General features: G+C 39.0%; 1 pseudogene; it reads right to left on the bottom strand.

Moving 5' to 3' along the window:
* Nucleotides 1–16,437, bottom strand: part of LOC101437271 (uncharacterized) — a 163,848-nt pseudogene that overhangs the window by 97,954 nt on the left and 49,457 nt on the right.

The following is a 16,437-nucleotide window of genomic DNA, read 5'->3' on the forward strand; positions in this document are numbered from 1 at the left end:
AGAATGTTTGATAAAATTCACCAGTGAAGCCATCTGGGTGTGGCTTTTCTTTGTTGCAGGCTTTTGGATGACTGATTCAATGTCTTTTCTAGTTATTAGCCTATTGAGACCTTCTTTTTTTCTTGAATTTGTGTTTCTAGGAATTTGTCCATTTCATGCAGATTATCTGCTTATTGGTGTACAAATTGTTCATAGTTTCCTGTTATAATCATTTTTATTTCTGTTGGGTTAAGTAGTAATGACCCCCCTTTTCATTTTCTTTTACTTTTACTTTTTTTTTTACTTTTTGCCCAAATGCATCTAGGGAAAGCAGGCTATTATATTTATTCAAACATTATAAAATGTTACAATATAAATCTATCAAACAAAATTATTTTTCAGAAGTTCTATTCAAGTAACTCATGTGTATACAAATTCTGACCAAATCAAGACAACAATCCAATTTGCACAGAAAGATGATTACAGCTCAAGGAGCAAGAAACAATAAACAGAAAAGTCTTGTCAATAAAGACGTCACATAAATACACAAATCTAAAGTTTTAATATAACATGAACATATTATAATTATATTAATTATACCTTTCTATAACATTATAGTAGCAAATGTTTTATATTAAGTAAAGCATACAGAATGTATAAAAAAATTTTTAAAAAGATTTATTTATTTATTTTTATTTCTCTCCTCCCCTCCCCCCCCACCCCGGTTGTCTGTTCTCTGTGTCTATTTGCTGCGTCTTCTTCTTTGTCCATTTCTGTTGTTGTCAGTGGCACGGGAATCTGTGTCTCTTTTTGTTGCATCGTCTTGTTGTGTCAGCTCTCCATGTGTGCTGTGCCATTCCTGGGCAGGCTGCACTTTCTTTTGCGCTGGGTGGCTGTCCTTATGGGGCACACTCCTTGAGCGTGGGGCTCCCCTATGCGGGGGATACCCCTGCGTGGCATGGCACATCAGTACTGCACGTGGGCCAGCTGCACATGGGTCAAGGAGGCCCAGGGTTTGAACCACGGACCTCCCATGTGGTAGACGGATGTCCTAGCCACTGGGCCAAGTCCGCTTCCCTAAGATTTTTAATCATATGTAATGGAGTCTTAACAAGTGTTAAGCCAAGGACAATGTGAGATTTTCATCTGTGAAGATGCACATTTCAGAAAGAAGCCAATCTGAAATGCATTAACACACTTATTGTAAAGGTGTCCACAAAAATGCTTAATTGATCAACTTATAAAGAAACCCTTACTGAGGGTTATCATAATGCCCAATCTTAAAAAACAAACTAGTTATTTCTGAGACTTAAAATATCAGGAATCTTTGTAAATTAAATAGCATGAATGAAAAAAAGTACAGTGTACAATAGCAAGAGGTCAAAAAACTGAATACTGTGGAGAAGGTTTATTAGTCTCTGTACATTGGTTTTGGTAAACTATTGGTCATTTGTTACAGTAAATGGTGAAAATTTTCATTTCAGTAGTGTTTTCCGACCCATATCAGAATCTGGAAGCAATATGCCTTTCTCAAAATGTCATTTAGTGTTTCTTCCCACCCCTCAATACACAGAAAGAGGTTTTTGAGTAACAACGAGCCATTTACAAAGTCATAAAATAAGGTCTTCAAAAACATTAAACAAACTACAATTGAGTTACTTGAACAAACACGACCAACAGTTATGAAAAAAAAAAGATGGTGTTTTGAAAAGTGGTAACTATAAGTTACGATAAACTTCCGAAACCAAGATGGGGGAAAATCTTATTTCCATTCTGCTAAATACTGCAAAACCAAATAGCCTGCTCTGAGAGGGCACTCTTCCAAGGTACATATCACAGAATTAAAAACTCCAGGTAAGCGACCGAGTTACTCATTGAAGTAAATTAAAAAGTAAGAGCAAACTGCTCTAACGTATCAATGCTAATTTAGAAGCATCCTCAAAACAAATAGAGATTTAATTATAAGTGGCCTGAGCTACATTCTGTAATGAGAATTTTGCTTAGTACTAAAAGAGAATCTTCCAGTGCATATCCTAGTAAAGCTGTGGAATCATGCTCTTTGTTATTCCTGAAGGGATTCATTGGTTTCATGATATATGTCTACCTTTCAGTGTTTCTAGGAGCTCTACATACCAAGTAATTCAGTAATTGATAGAAGGATATGAGCAAAAAGACCAAAAGCAGACCTTGTATCAACATATACTAGATGGGCAGATTTTTAAAAATTGCATAATAAATGTAATTCATAAAATTAAATACACTTATAAAGGTACACCTATTTATGTTACATAAAAAACTGTAGACCACAAATTGGGCATTCTTGCCATAATGTTTTACCTGGGAAAGTCGGTGAGTGGGATTTCTTGCAAATATTTACTGCCATGATACAAAACAAATATGTGCACACTACAAGGTCCCTAAAATAGCAGTTAGAGTTTACATATCGAAAGATGTCACTAATCAAATATGCGAGAGAAGGAATTTCCCAGAGTTTATAACACAGAACAATAACCACCACAGGGGCCTCCTCCTTGACCTTCTTCCCTGTGTGACAGTTTTATTCCTTTATTCTGGCTTTTTCTTTCCTACAGTGCAGAGGTCTGAATGATCTTTTCAACAGGTTCCTCCAAGTCACATTGGATACCATCACAGGTTTTTACACTTGTCTCTATGAATAACATGGAATGCTTTCATGAAAAATTCAGGCCTTCGATTCTATCTATTTCATGATTTTCCTTATCCATTTTATTTCCAACTAGCATGTTTACTATGTCATTTCTTGTGCAATATGTTTCCATTCATTTAACCAATTATCCGGTTTAACAAATGTGTTTCTTCTTGTGATATCATAAACTAATTTAATACCCCTAGCAACTTTATAACAGCTGGAAGTTAATGATTTGAACCACTGTTGATCAGTAGGATCACATATTGCAAGTCTATCCTTATTTCCATCCACTGAAATTGTTTTCACCTTAAAGTCAACACCTATTGTTGCTACAAGTTCTGGATCAAAAGTATCTTAACCTCAAGAGCAGGGGTTTTGAGGCAGGTGGAAATGTCCACATCAAGACAGCATCAAGGCAATGCCTTCTTCCTGAAAACTGGCCACCAGAGAACTTTGGTTCCTTTGTCACATGGCAAGTCATGTGACAGTACCCACTGGTCTCTCCCTTCTCTTCCAGTCTTTCTTGATTTCATCGTCCTGTTTCTATGGCTTTCTCTTGTTCCCTTTCAATTCTGATTATAGTTATTTGTGTCTGCTCTCTTCCTTTCTTTTCAATCTAGTTAAAAGTTTGTTGATTTTATTGATCTTTGCAAAGAATCAACTTTTGTTTCATTGATCCTCTATTGTTTTTCTCTTCTCTATTTCATTATCTCTGCTCTAGTCTTTATTGTTTACTTTCTTCTGCTCATGTGGGTTTAATTTGTGCTTCTTTTTCTAATACTTCCTGTTTTGAGATTAAGTCTGTGATTTGTGCTCTTTCTTCTTTTTATTATTTTTTAAGATTTAAAAAAAAAATTTCTCTCCCCTTCCTTCCCTCCCATTGTCTGCTCTCTGTGTCCATTCACTGTGTGTTCTTCTGTGTCTGCTTGCATTCTTGTCAGCAGTACCAGGAATCTGTGTCTCTTTTTGTTGCATCATCTTGCTGCATCAGCTCTCCATGTGTGTGATGGCACTCCTGGGCAGGCCGTACTTTTTTTTACGTGGGGTGGCTCTCCTTGCAGGGTGCACTCATTGCACATGGAGCTTCCCTACGCAGGGAACACCCCTGTGTGTCACGCCACTCCTTATGTGAGTCAGCACTGAGTGTGGGCCAGCTCATCACACAGATCAGGAGGCCCTTGGTTTGAACCCTGGACCTCCCAGGTGGTAGGCGGATGCTCTATCCATTGAGCCAAACCCACCCACTTCCCTCTTCTTTTTAAATGTAAATATTTAGAGCTATAAATTTTCTTCTGTGTTCTCCCTTTGCTGCAGTCTATTAAGGTTTGGTATTTTTTGTTTTCATTTTCATTTGCCTCAAGATGTTTCCTGGGAAGCGGATTTGGCCCAACGGATAGGGCGTCCATCTACCACATGGGAGGTCCAAGGTTCAAACCCAGGCCTCATGACCCATGTGACGAGCTGGGCCACACGCAGTGCTGATGTGTGCAAGGAGTGCCGTTCCACTCAGGGGTGTCCCCCACATAGGGGAGCCCCACGCACAAGGAGTACACCTCATTAGGAGAGCTACCCAGTGCGAAAAAAGTGCAGCCTGCCCAGGAATGGTGCCGCACACATGGAGAGCTGATGTAGCAAGATGACACAACTAAAAAACGAGACACAGATTCCGGGTGCTACTGACAAGAATACGAGTGGACACAGAAGAGCACACAGCAAATGGACACAGAGAGCAGACAAGGGGGGGGGGGAGGGTGGTGGGGAAGGGGAGAGAAATAAATAAAAAATAAATCTTAAAAAAAAAAGTTATTTCCTAATTTCCCTTGTGATTTCTGCTTTGACTCATTGGTCATTTAAGAGTGTGTTGTTTAATTGCCACATATTTGTGATTTTTCCAGTTCTTCCTCTGTTATTGATTTCTGGCTTCATTCCATTGTAGTCAAAGAAGATACGTGTATAATTTTAGTATTTAAAAATTTATTGTGATTTTTTTCATGAGCTAACATGTCTTTCTTGGAGAATGATCAATGTGCACTACAGAAGAACATGTATTCTTTTGTTGTTGGGTGTAATGTACTATATATGTGTGTTAGGTCTAATTGGCTTATGGTATCACTTACATCTTCTATTTCCTTTTTTATCTCTGTCTGGATGTTCTAGCCATTATTGAAGTCTAATATTAGCATAGAATTGTCTATTTCCTCTACCAATCTATTGCTATCTACTTCATATATTTTGGGCCTCTGCAGTTACATACATATATATTTATAATTGTTATGTCTTCCTGTTGAATTGACCCCTTTATCAGTATTTAGTATCCTTATTTGTCCCTTGTAACCATATTTTACTTAAACCATCCTTTCACTTTTCACCTACTTCTATCTTTAAATTAAGATGAGTCTCTTTTAAACAGCATATAATTAAGTCATTTTTTTTTAATCCATTCTGCTCCTCTCTGCCTCTTAAAAATTCATTTACATTTAAAGTAATTACTGATAATGCAGAATTTTTTCCTGCCATTTTGGTATTGTAGTCTTATACCTTTTTTGTCCCTCAGTTTTTCTGTTAATGCCTACTTCTGTATTTATTTAAGGTTTTGTATTGTACCATTTTGAGTCTTTTCTCATTTCTTTCTGTATATTTTTTCAGATACTTTCTGTGTTGTTACCATGGGGCTAAGTTTAACTCCCCAAATCTATAACAACCCTTTGGTTTTATACCAACTTGACTTCAATAGCATCTAAAAGTATTATTCCTATACCCATCCATCCCTCCACCTTTTTTATAAAAAGATTTTATTTTATTTGTTTATTTCTCCTCACCCACTCATTGTTTTCACTTGCTGTGTCTGCTTGTCTTCCTTGTTTCTTTAGGAGGCACTGGGAATCAAATCTGGGACCTACAATGTGGGAGGGAGGCGCCTGATCGCTTGAGCCACCTCTGTTTCCTGCTTTGTTGTGTCTCTCATATTTTCTCCTTGTGTCTCTTGTTGCATCACCTTACCACATGTGCCCATCATGCCAGCTTGCTGTCTTCTTTAGGAGGCACCAGGAACCAAACCGGGGACCTCCCATGTGGTAGGTGGGAGCTCAATCCCTTGAGCCACATCTGCTTCTCCATCCCTCCACCTTTTTGTTGTACTTGTTACAAATTGTATTTTATACAGTGTATGTCCAAACCATTTCTCATTGTTTCCTATGCATTTGCATTTCAGGAGCTGTAAGAAGCAAAAAGAGTTGTTAGATAGAAAAAAGTACAATACAATAGCACTGGCATGTATAATTGTCCATCTGGCTACCTTTACTGATGGTCTTTATTTATTTATGCCATTCTGATCCACTGTATAATGTTCTTTCTTTTCAGTCTGAAGAATTCCCTTTAGCAGTGCTCATAAGGCAATTCTTGTGGTGATGAACTCCCTCAGCATTTCTTTATCTGGTAATATCTTAAGCTCTCCCTCTATTTTTGAAAGACAGACTTACTATATATAAAATTCTTGTTTGGAAGTTGTTTTCTTTCAGCACTTTGAATATTTCATCCATTGCCTTCTTGCCTTTATGGTTTCTGATTAGAAATAGGCACTTAGGGAAGCAGATGTGGCTCAAGCAATTGATGCCTACCTATCACATGGGAGGTCCCAGGTTCCTGGTGCCTCCTGGAGAAGAGAGCAAGACAGCGAGCAGGTGCGATAGGCAGGTGAGGTGAGATGATGCAACAAGATGATGCAACAAGGGGACACAAAGAGGAAAGAGAATGAGAGACACAATAAAACAGGAAGCTGAGGTGACTCAAGCAATTGAGCGCCTCTCTCCCACATGGGAGGTCCAAGGTGTGGTTCCCTGTGCCTCCTAAAGAGAAGAGCAGACAGCAAGAGCAAACAATGAGGGGGCTTGGAATAAATAAATAAAATCTTAAAAAAAAAAAAAAAAGAAATGGGCATTTAGTTTTATTGGGATTCCCTTATAATGATATGTTGTGTTTCTCTTCCAGCTTTCTTAACTCTCTCCTTGTCTTTGGCTTTTGATAGTTTGACTATTATATGTCTGAACATAGTTATTTTTGAGTTTTTCCCCTTTGGGAATTGTTTGTTTTCTTGAATGTATATATTTGTGTCTTTCATTAAATTTGGAAGGTTTCCTGCTATTGTTTCTTTGAATATGCCTTCTTCCCTTTTCGCTCTTTCTTCTCCCTCAGCACTCCCATAATGTGAATACTGGTATGTTTGATGGTTTTCCACAGGAGTCTTAGGCTCTGTTCACTTTTTTCACATTCCCTTTTCTTTCTGTTCCTCAGGCTGAATTATTTAAATTGACTTATCTTTGGTTTGACTGATTATTTCTCCATTCTGCTTTTGAAACTCTCTAGGGAAATTTTAATTCAGTTATTGTGTCTTCAACTTGAGTATTTCTGTGGTTCCTTTGTAAAATTTTCATCTCTTTATTGAGAGTCACATATTATTCATTCATCATTTTCCTCACATCCTTTAGTTCTTTCTCTGTGTTTTCCTTTATCTCTTTGATTCCTTTTAAAAATTCTTAATCTGTTGTATCTGAAGTCTGTGCTTCATTCATGGTCTGAAGTTAATCTCGTCCCTTTGAATGGGCCCTCATGTTCTGTTTCTTTGTCTCATAATCTTCTTTTGTACACCACACATTTTAATATTTTAATGTATTACCTCTGGAATTTAGTCCCTGAGCTGTGTTTCTTAATATCATATGCAGGTAGTGATATAACAGAGATGTTCTTGAGCACCAGGAGTTAACAAAAACCAAACAAACCAATCCTGAAAAAACATATTTCACAGTCTTTGAATACAGGTTTGGGTTGGTTGGTGCCCGCCTTCCAAGCTCATTCAGAGGTAAGTGCAGTATTCTGTCTTTTCTTCTCCTCCACCTTATACTAGTCTTGAGCTAATGGCATGAGGAATTCCCCTGTTGACTGGATTCCAAATGTCTCTTCTATTGCCTTAGACTATTCCCCTCTCCTGTGTCTTGCGTGCTTGAGGATTAAGCCTGTAATTTTCTGCCCAAGGCCATTTCAATTTTATTGTTCCTTTCACTGCTTTAGCTGTCCACATGCTTCTTCTTATGGCAGAGCAAGTTCTGAGAAGCTGAGCCAAAGATTCAGTCTTTCAGGCTGCCACTTGACAGATTGGCTCTGACATACAGGCACCCCAGTATGTGCACAGGGATTACTCTATCCTCCAGAACAGAGCCGGGGACTAACAATGGGAGTACGGCCTGGCTCCATACCAGGGTTATGGCTGGGGCCAGAATGGGTACCACGTCTCCCCACTGCTTTAAGTTGAGTTCTCTAGGTGTGATACTTGCCAGTTACTGCAACCCTTTAACTATTTTCTGGAGTTTTGTGGAAGATGGCTATGCCGGTTTTTGCTAGCTCAAAGATTCTGTGGGGAAACAGAACCCTGGAGTATCTTGTACCATCTTGGTTCGCCTGGAACTGGCAACTCCTGTCGATTTGATACATTTCTATTCCTTTTTTCTATGATTTCTTTTACAATCTTTATATACCCGAGATCCTCCTATATACAGTTTCGCAGTCTGCTATTTTCACCTAATCTTAGAACATGTTTCACTTTGCATTCAAAACTCTTTCTTCAGCATGATTTTTAAGGTTTGACTCACAACTGTCCTTCCTCCCCCATCCATCATCTGCCACGGAATGTTAATCTATGAACTCTGGTAAAATCAAACCTTTTGGCTGGCTGGTTGATATATGTGTGCGGTTGGGGGGTGGTTTGGGAACAAGATAGAGAAAGTGAAGGAGGTGGAGTGACGTGAGTAGGGAAGAAGGCTTGAGTTAAAGAAAGAGGCTTCATTTCCACAAATTTGAGTGGGAGGTGCTGAATTGGGAGAAGGTTGCCTTGGTAAAATTTGGAACCCACCCATTAATCTCGGGCTCCCTCTCCTGGCTTCTCTGAGCATATTCACTACATGATTAATGTGAACAACGACTAGAGTGGACTTGAGTGCATTGAAATCGCCTGTGATGGACAGAAAAGAGAAAAAGCATCCCTGTTTCTGATTTGTATGAGATCAAAGTTTGTATCAACATTAGTAGATGTATTGATTGTGTTTATTCAGTTGAGACAGATTAGAACTCCCTCTCCCCTGCCTGCATCCTCTTTTTCTCTGTTGCAGGAGAATGAAATTCTAAAGATCTCGGCTTCTCTTCTCAAGATTATTACTATTCTGTTGCCAAGTCACCGGTGATCTCGTTGGTTGTTTCTCTGAACTGTACTTTTCTCCCTTTCTCCTTTTCACATCCTCTATCCCACTCTGGCTCCCCTTCCCTCCTGCTGGTAGCATTGGTGAATAAAAAGGTAATGGTAAAACCCTGCCTTTGCTCTGCAAAGCAGAACTGTTAGGGCTTCTAATTATGCAGCCTCTTATTTCTTCATTTGTGCCTAATTCAAAGCTGCAAAAAGCTTTTCAAAATAGGTGTATGCTCTACTTGACAGTTGTAATAAAACAAAGCCTCCAATAAAGACAAAGGAAGATACCTTTGCAATTTCCTTTTCCATAATTTATAATGATTTAGCTCCCCCCATCAGGAGATAATTTCTTTGGGAGCAATTTTCTTTTATTAGCACCGTCTGAAGCAGCAAACATTTCTTTTGCAATCATTAGAGCTCCTAGCCGATGAAACAGTGACTGAAGATTGAATTAGGATTTAGAGGGAGGCCGTCTGTACCACATAAATAAACAATAAGGGGCCTGACTATTTCATTACAGAACTTAAATAAGTAGTACAGATGGTCAGCTACAGCATTACACATGCATAACCTATTTAAATGACATTACAGGGTCAGAAGCTTTAAGGTACTCACAGTACCATTCATTTACTCTACTTGAGTTTCTCCTTTTACACTAAGCACCAAAGCCATAGGTCAGGCAAATTACTGTAGGCAGTAATGCAGACAGATGAGAAAATAAGGGAATTATTGAATGATGAGGAGACAAATACTAAATTAGCTTTAGGATTTATGACCCTGTGCTTAACCTAATAAATGTTATTTGCCAATTGATCTTTTTCATTCAGTTGCAAATAATGCACACAAAAGATCACCTCATATTCATTTAGGCATAGGCAAAAAGATAGTCCAGGTAACTGAGAAGTTCAGAGCCTCAGGTATAGCTGGTTCTAGGTGCTCAGGTAGGTTTGCAGGTTTTTTCTCTTCCATGTTGACTTCATTTACAGTATGCTTTCACTACCGATGTTCACTGATGCTTCATTCCTGTATATTAATCAAATACTTTAAGTCCAAAGGACATCTGTGGGGTTTTTTCCCCCTAATCATTCCAGCAACATATCAAGGATTATATCACTTTTGACCAACTTTATATATGCGTATTTTCTGAACCAATCATTATGTCCAGAAGACTAGAATGTGCTAATTGAGTCATATGCCTGTTCTGTGAGCCATGGAGGAGGAGGGGGGAGGTGAGTGGATAGCACTAGACTAGGAGGACCCAAAGGAAAATCTACATGCTCTTGCCAGAGGATGAGAGAGTGGAGGCCAAGCAGGCCAGAGGAGATGCCCAGCACTTCAACCAATTGTAAAAAGGACCATTCACTAGGTTCTTCAAATGAATTCAATTAACACATAGGGTGGACCCTGCTGTAAACACTGGAAAATGTCCTCGAGTCAGTTCATCCACCTGAGGTTCCACTTCTAACTTAAATTTATTAGCTAGCTGAACTAGAAATTGTTCTTCATTAATAAAAACAATCTTATTAGCCCTTTTAAAAATACTAAACTGCAATTACACAGTTTTTGTTAGCTTTTACGTTCCCCATTTTCTCAAATAGCAGAAGAAAGTCATATGGTATAACTTTTCTTCATCTGTTGAATTAAACAAAATGCATGGTAGCCCTCCTAAGAATCCCAGTGTTGAAAGAGTCAAGTGAATGTAAAGGCAAAGTTTAACTAACGTGATCCAGGCAGCTTGTCTCCTTCACTCCTTTAGAAATGTTTCTTTTAACTTGTGCTTGGGGCTATTTACTTGTGGTTTCTATGCTGGTGCCACAATCTTCCTGGAATTTCTTCCTAGTCAACAGGCTACAATACTAAAAAGGAGTCATTGTTACACTTCAGAGTAGAAATAGAATACTCACACAAAAATAAGTGCATGTAAAACTGATGAAATCTGAATGAAATAGTTGGTTTGTATCAATGTCAATGTATAGTTTTGTAAGATGTTCTCAATGACACCTGAGTGAAAGGCACACAGCATCCCTCTGGACTAGTTTTACAACTGCACGCAAATCTAAAATTATCTCAAAATAACATTTAAAAAATCATTGGACAAAAAAATAAACAGCAATAGGGTTGGCATTATAATGACAACAATGCCCTGTGCCGTCTTCATGGAAATGTTTTTCCAAGTAATGGAGTGAATGTGTTTTTTATCCTTAACTCAAAAGCTTTTTTTAAAAAAGATTTATTTATTTACTTATCCCACCCCACCGCCCGCCAGGTGTTCGGGCTTGCTTTCTGCATCCGTTGCTGTCTGCTCTCGGTGTCCATTTGCTGTGTGCTCTCTGTGTCTGTGTTTTTTCTTTAGGATGTACAGGAAACTGAACCTGGGACCTCCCGTATGGGAAAGAGGTGCTCCATTGCTCGAGCCACCTCAGCTCCCTGCTTTGTTGTGTCATTTCCTCTTTGTGTTACCATGTTGTGCCATCTTGTCACATCAGCTCACTGTTCCTGCTCATCATGCCAGCTTGCTGCCTTGCTCATCTTCTCCGGGAGGCAAAGGGAACCGGACCTGGGACCTCCCATGTGGTCGGCAGGAGCTCAATCACTTGAGCCACCTCTACTTTCCCTCAAAAGTTTTGACTGAAGTTTTTGAAACACTATTCTGGACTTAGCTGTGGCAAAGACTTCCGAAGGAGGTTCTACAAGCATGTATTAATTCAACAAATATTTATTGAGGACCTGTACAATATTTCCTGTGGTGTTCTAAGTGGTAATAACAAAATATTGAAGCAAAGAGATGAGATCCCTGCTCCCCTGGGGCTGATACTCTACTAGTTAAAAAATGAAATTCAGGACCCCTTGTTCAGAATTACTAAGAATTTCAGGATGTTGATAGCAGCTCGTTAAATCAAGTATGGAGTCCTTCTAAACCAGTGCCAGAAAGATTGCACATGTTGTACACCCAGGAAGCTGGCTTCGAAATAAAATAAGAACGTAAATGTGGTAATTTCAGGATGGTGTTAAGTGCCCACAATTTGATGAACCAGGGCAGTGAGATAGAGAACATCGGGGGGTGGGGGTGGGGGTGGGGGGGGGTTGGCGAGCTACTATAATTAGTGGTTGGGAAAGTCTTCTCTAAGGTCACAGTCAAGCTGAGACCTGAAGGATGAAAAAGAATCAGCTCTGTGAAGATCCCGGAGTGGAATATCCAGTAGAGGAAACCTGAGAACAAAGTCCCAGGGTGGAAATGTGCTTGTTTTGTTCCAGGAACCCAGACAATGCTTTCGCGGTGGAATCTGGTTATCATGAGCCTGTGTCTAAGTATGATTTCTAACCCTACACTCCTTAAAAACGGCACACAAATTTTAACGTTTCTAATCCATAAAAACTTGAGCACTATCTTTGGGATGAAACCAATGAAACTTTGTCTCCATGATATCAAATCTAGACCCGTGGTTCTCAGTGAATAAGACACAGCATGCTGGTGTTTCCTAAGCACTCCCAGGCAGGCCCCTGATTTTGCTTAAGGTATAACATTTATTCTGCTTCAACTGAGAACATAGCATCTTTGGAATGCTGAGCTGAGGGCTAGCTGGATGTGGGTGTGGAGTACAATTTAGTGCTCATAAATGATAAAGACCACACCATAATGTCAACACAGTGCCAAAGACTGAATCCTGGGATGTAAGGAGAATGTGGATTTGTGAAAGCAGAGTTCTAGAAGTAAAGGATGCCGAGAAAATAGAGTGGTAATTAGGCGTGTCCTCGTAGACACCACCAGACATGGTTATACTGGAGTAGCTCCTGTCTTGTCATCATTGTTAAGTGGTTTAGGATCTTTTCCTCTCCTTATGCATGTCTTCAAAATCTCTAGCATTCATAAAGTTCTGGGAACAGGAGAAATGTGGAGAACACAGCTCTAGACAACATTTACAAAGGACTGTACAGGGAAAGAGTGAGACTTTCTGGCTGATCTAGCAGTTCTTTTTACACCCGGGGAAGGCCAAACCGAGGCTTGGGTTGACATACAATCCAAGACACTTTTGTAGCCATGGGGTCATGGAGGGTGAGTCAGAGCAATGATGCAGTCCAGAAGTCCCTAGGAAATTACTGTAAAATCAATGGTTTAGAAACCAAATTAGTGGGTCTGGAGACTATTATCAAGGGAAAGATCTCTACCTGCCATGCCTTCCCTAAGCAGTATCAGAAACCATGAGAGATGAGTAACAAATACAGTCTGAAAGGAGAAAATAAAGACACCTGGTCACATAAATGACAGAGTGGGAGTATGTTCCATAAGGTTTGCAGGGTAAATGTTTCCCAGTTCTTTTTGTTGGACAAATATTTTTGTTATCTTATATCACATTGAATATCTTGGGCCTCTAAATCAAGTAATCCTCATTTTAAAGTAGGCTTCATATCTATTGCATCTGTGGAGCCACAGATTGGTGAGAACATTTGTGAGTGGTTTCACCCATGAAAGAGGGTCCAATTATAAGATGCTTCTTGGTAGAATACAGAGTCCCAAACCCTTTTGCCTCTCGTTTAATAGGAACTGCTGAATTAGCATTCCATTCAGATTGTGCAATATATAACTTTTGCGTTTTTAACCAATACTTACCACCTGGTGTTGTTTTTTATTCTTTCAAAGTAAAGTACCCAGGAAAAATTTATATCCTCATTTAAAGCTAAATACCATCTACCAATGGAAATAGAAATTAGAAAATGTTCACTCTAATTTCAATTTTTTTCTGTAATGTGATAGTCAAAGAAAGACAATGAAAAACAATCAAATACGAAAACACTCCCCACATTAATTTATCCTGGCCTGAATAAAATTTGAATACTGTCACTTGTTTACAAGAGAGAACTCTGAGAATAATTATTTTATTATGTTTTGAAAAATGTGATGCTATAATAATTGTGACCATGTTCTACAAACAATGCTAATTTTTATATGATTGAAGTTTAATCTGAAAACATTAGCTTCCTATAACCTGCTTTAACAGTGAAGGTAGACTGTTTTTGCATATTTTTAACTCTTGAGAACTTTTCATTTTAAAATCTAATAATTACTTCATGTTTATAAAAAAAAGATATATCAAAAAATGTAAGCAATTGTCGTATCTAAGGGTAAGACTATCATTTTTTCTTTTTTTTCATATTTTCATTTTTTTCTATAATGAATTATGTATTATTTGCAAAATAAGGAGGGGGAGAGAAAACTGTTGTAGGCAAACTGTGGATCAGAGTCTTAGCAAAAAGCAGATGGACGGCACACTCAAGAGTTTAAGCAAGGAGATTGAATCAAGTTTAATCGTTTTGTGGAGCAATGTAGACAGGGCTAAGGAGCTAATAGGGAACATCCAAGGACTAGCAAAGTGGAAAGATGTTTCCATCCCTAAGCCCAAAGGTGAAGGAGTGGGAACTTGTTTCTAGAGCCTGGAGAAAGCTTTAGGCTGAAAAAGCACCCTCTACCTCTCCCCAAGGAAGCTGCAATCACAGAAGGCAGCCACTTGAGTAGGGGAAATAATGACTCTGGTCTTGCTTTCTTCTCCCTGATTTGAACTCAGGGGAATCCAGATGAGGCATTCCATTCCTTAGAGTCTGGTCTCTTGAGACGTAGCAGAGTAGAGAGTAGAGGATCATGGATGTGTTGGAACAACTGGTGAATAAACAGCATTGGGAACTGCATTGTACAGGCACATTATCCATCTCTATGGGCTACATTTTTAATGTTTCCACCATTAAAGAAAATGATTTGTCTTTTATATTTGTTATTCTTTATTTTCTTATTTCTTGGCTCTCATAGAATTGAAGTAAATTCTATTGTATATTGTTGGGAGCAGTCAATATGAGTATACACTGAGTTCAGCAATGCCAGTAACATGGCTGCCAGAGCGGAGCCCACTTCCTTGTTCTTCTTCCTCCCCGCTCCTTTGTTCTCCGTTTCCCACCACTGCCCAGGCTGATAAAGCAGTGCGCTGGCGCAAGGCACGAAACTGAAGTCTGCCTTCCACCCCAGCAACAGCAGCCACCAATCCCTGAACCCTGCCACTTACCCCAGCAACAGCGACAGCCAATCCCTAACCTCCACCTCTCCCTATCCACCGCTCCTCCCCTTCCCAAGAGTATATATGCTTTGTTCCCTCAATAAAATTTTGCAGCTTGATCAGAACACTGTCTTGCTGTCGTTCTTCGTGTCTCTTGTCCCACCATTCTTTCTCGGCAGGTTTCGAGCCCTCGTTACCGTCCCGTGGGCCGGGGCAGTATATCATACAGCACTCCCTCAACATAAGAGCATTAGGGGTTGAGTGTGGGTTAATACTAATTTATAAAGGATAGATGTGGTGGACAGCTGTTAGTTTTTGTCTATTCTACGTTCCTTTTGGGGAACTTTCCCTCCCCAACTCAATGTGATGGAAACATTAATCAAGAGTACCTGCTCCCTTTGCCAAAGGGAGGGCGTGAGACTCCTGCTGGCCCATCACCATGCCCCATCTACTTTGATATGGGGATAAATGGGAGCCACTCAGAGTCCTTTTCCAATGACTAACATGGACTCTGGGAAAAGAAGGACCTCTCTCTTTATGAAATTAGGAACTATAAATACCATGTAATCTAGAATCACCAGCAGTTGCATTTTTCACTATGTATAGAGCCTTTTGGTGAATGCTGCCAACATGGAGGAAAAGAACTGAAAAATGAAGGAAGAACAACAGATTCCTGCTGATATTATTTAAGCACCTGAACCCTGGAAAATCTAAAGCTAGCCAAACTCCTAGATATCTCTAGTTCATGTGCCAATAAGTATTCTTTTCTTTTCAGATTGCTGTGAGATGTGTTCCTTCAACTTGAGACCGAAGGAGTCCTGACTAGTAGAGCCTCCAATGAAGGTGATGCAAGGGAGAACAGCTACTGTTTATTGTGCTATTACCTATATTGCTGTCATTTATTCTTATAATAACCCTTTGAGAAAAATAATAATATTGCCATTTTGCATGTAAACAAACTGAGGTACAGAAAGGTTAAATAATTTGCACTAAGTGAATAATTGTCATTCAGATCCTGGTTAGTTCAATTGTAAAATCTATGCTTTTAACTTGAAGTCTGTTTTTTTTTTATATAATAGAGCCACCCCTGCTCTCTTTTGGTCACTATTTGTATGGAATATTTTCTTTCCCATTCTTTCACTTTCTACCTATTTGTGTCTTTGAATTCAAGGTGAGTCTCTTGTAAAGAGTACATAGTTGAGCTGTTATTAAAAAATCCATTCTGCCAATCTCTGCTTTTTTGATTGGAGAGTTTAACCAGTTTCCATTTAAACTACTGTTAATATAGGACTTTCTTCTGTCAATTTGCTATTTGGTGATGGTAAATCACACCTTCATTGTCCTTCAATTCTTCCATTACTGCCTATTTTTTTTAAAAAATTTTGATCTTTTGTAGTGGACCCTTTAGAATTCCTTCTTATTTCCTTGTGCATATTTTTCAGAGATTTTTTTTGTTGTTACCATAGGCTTAAATTTAACATCCTAAATCTATAACATTCTCTTTTGATTTGAAACCA

Source organism: Dasypus novemcinctus, chromosome 26 (genome assembly GCF_030445035.2).
Source record: "Dasypus novemcinctus isolate mDasNov1 chromosome 26, mDasNov1.1.hap2, whole genome shotgun sequence".
NCBI lineage: Eukaryota > Metazoa > Chordata > Mammalia > Cingulata > Dasypodidae > Dasypus > Dasypus novemcinctus.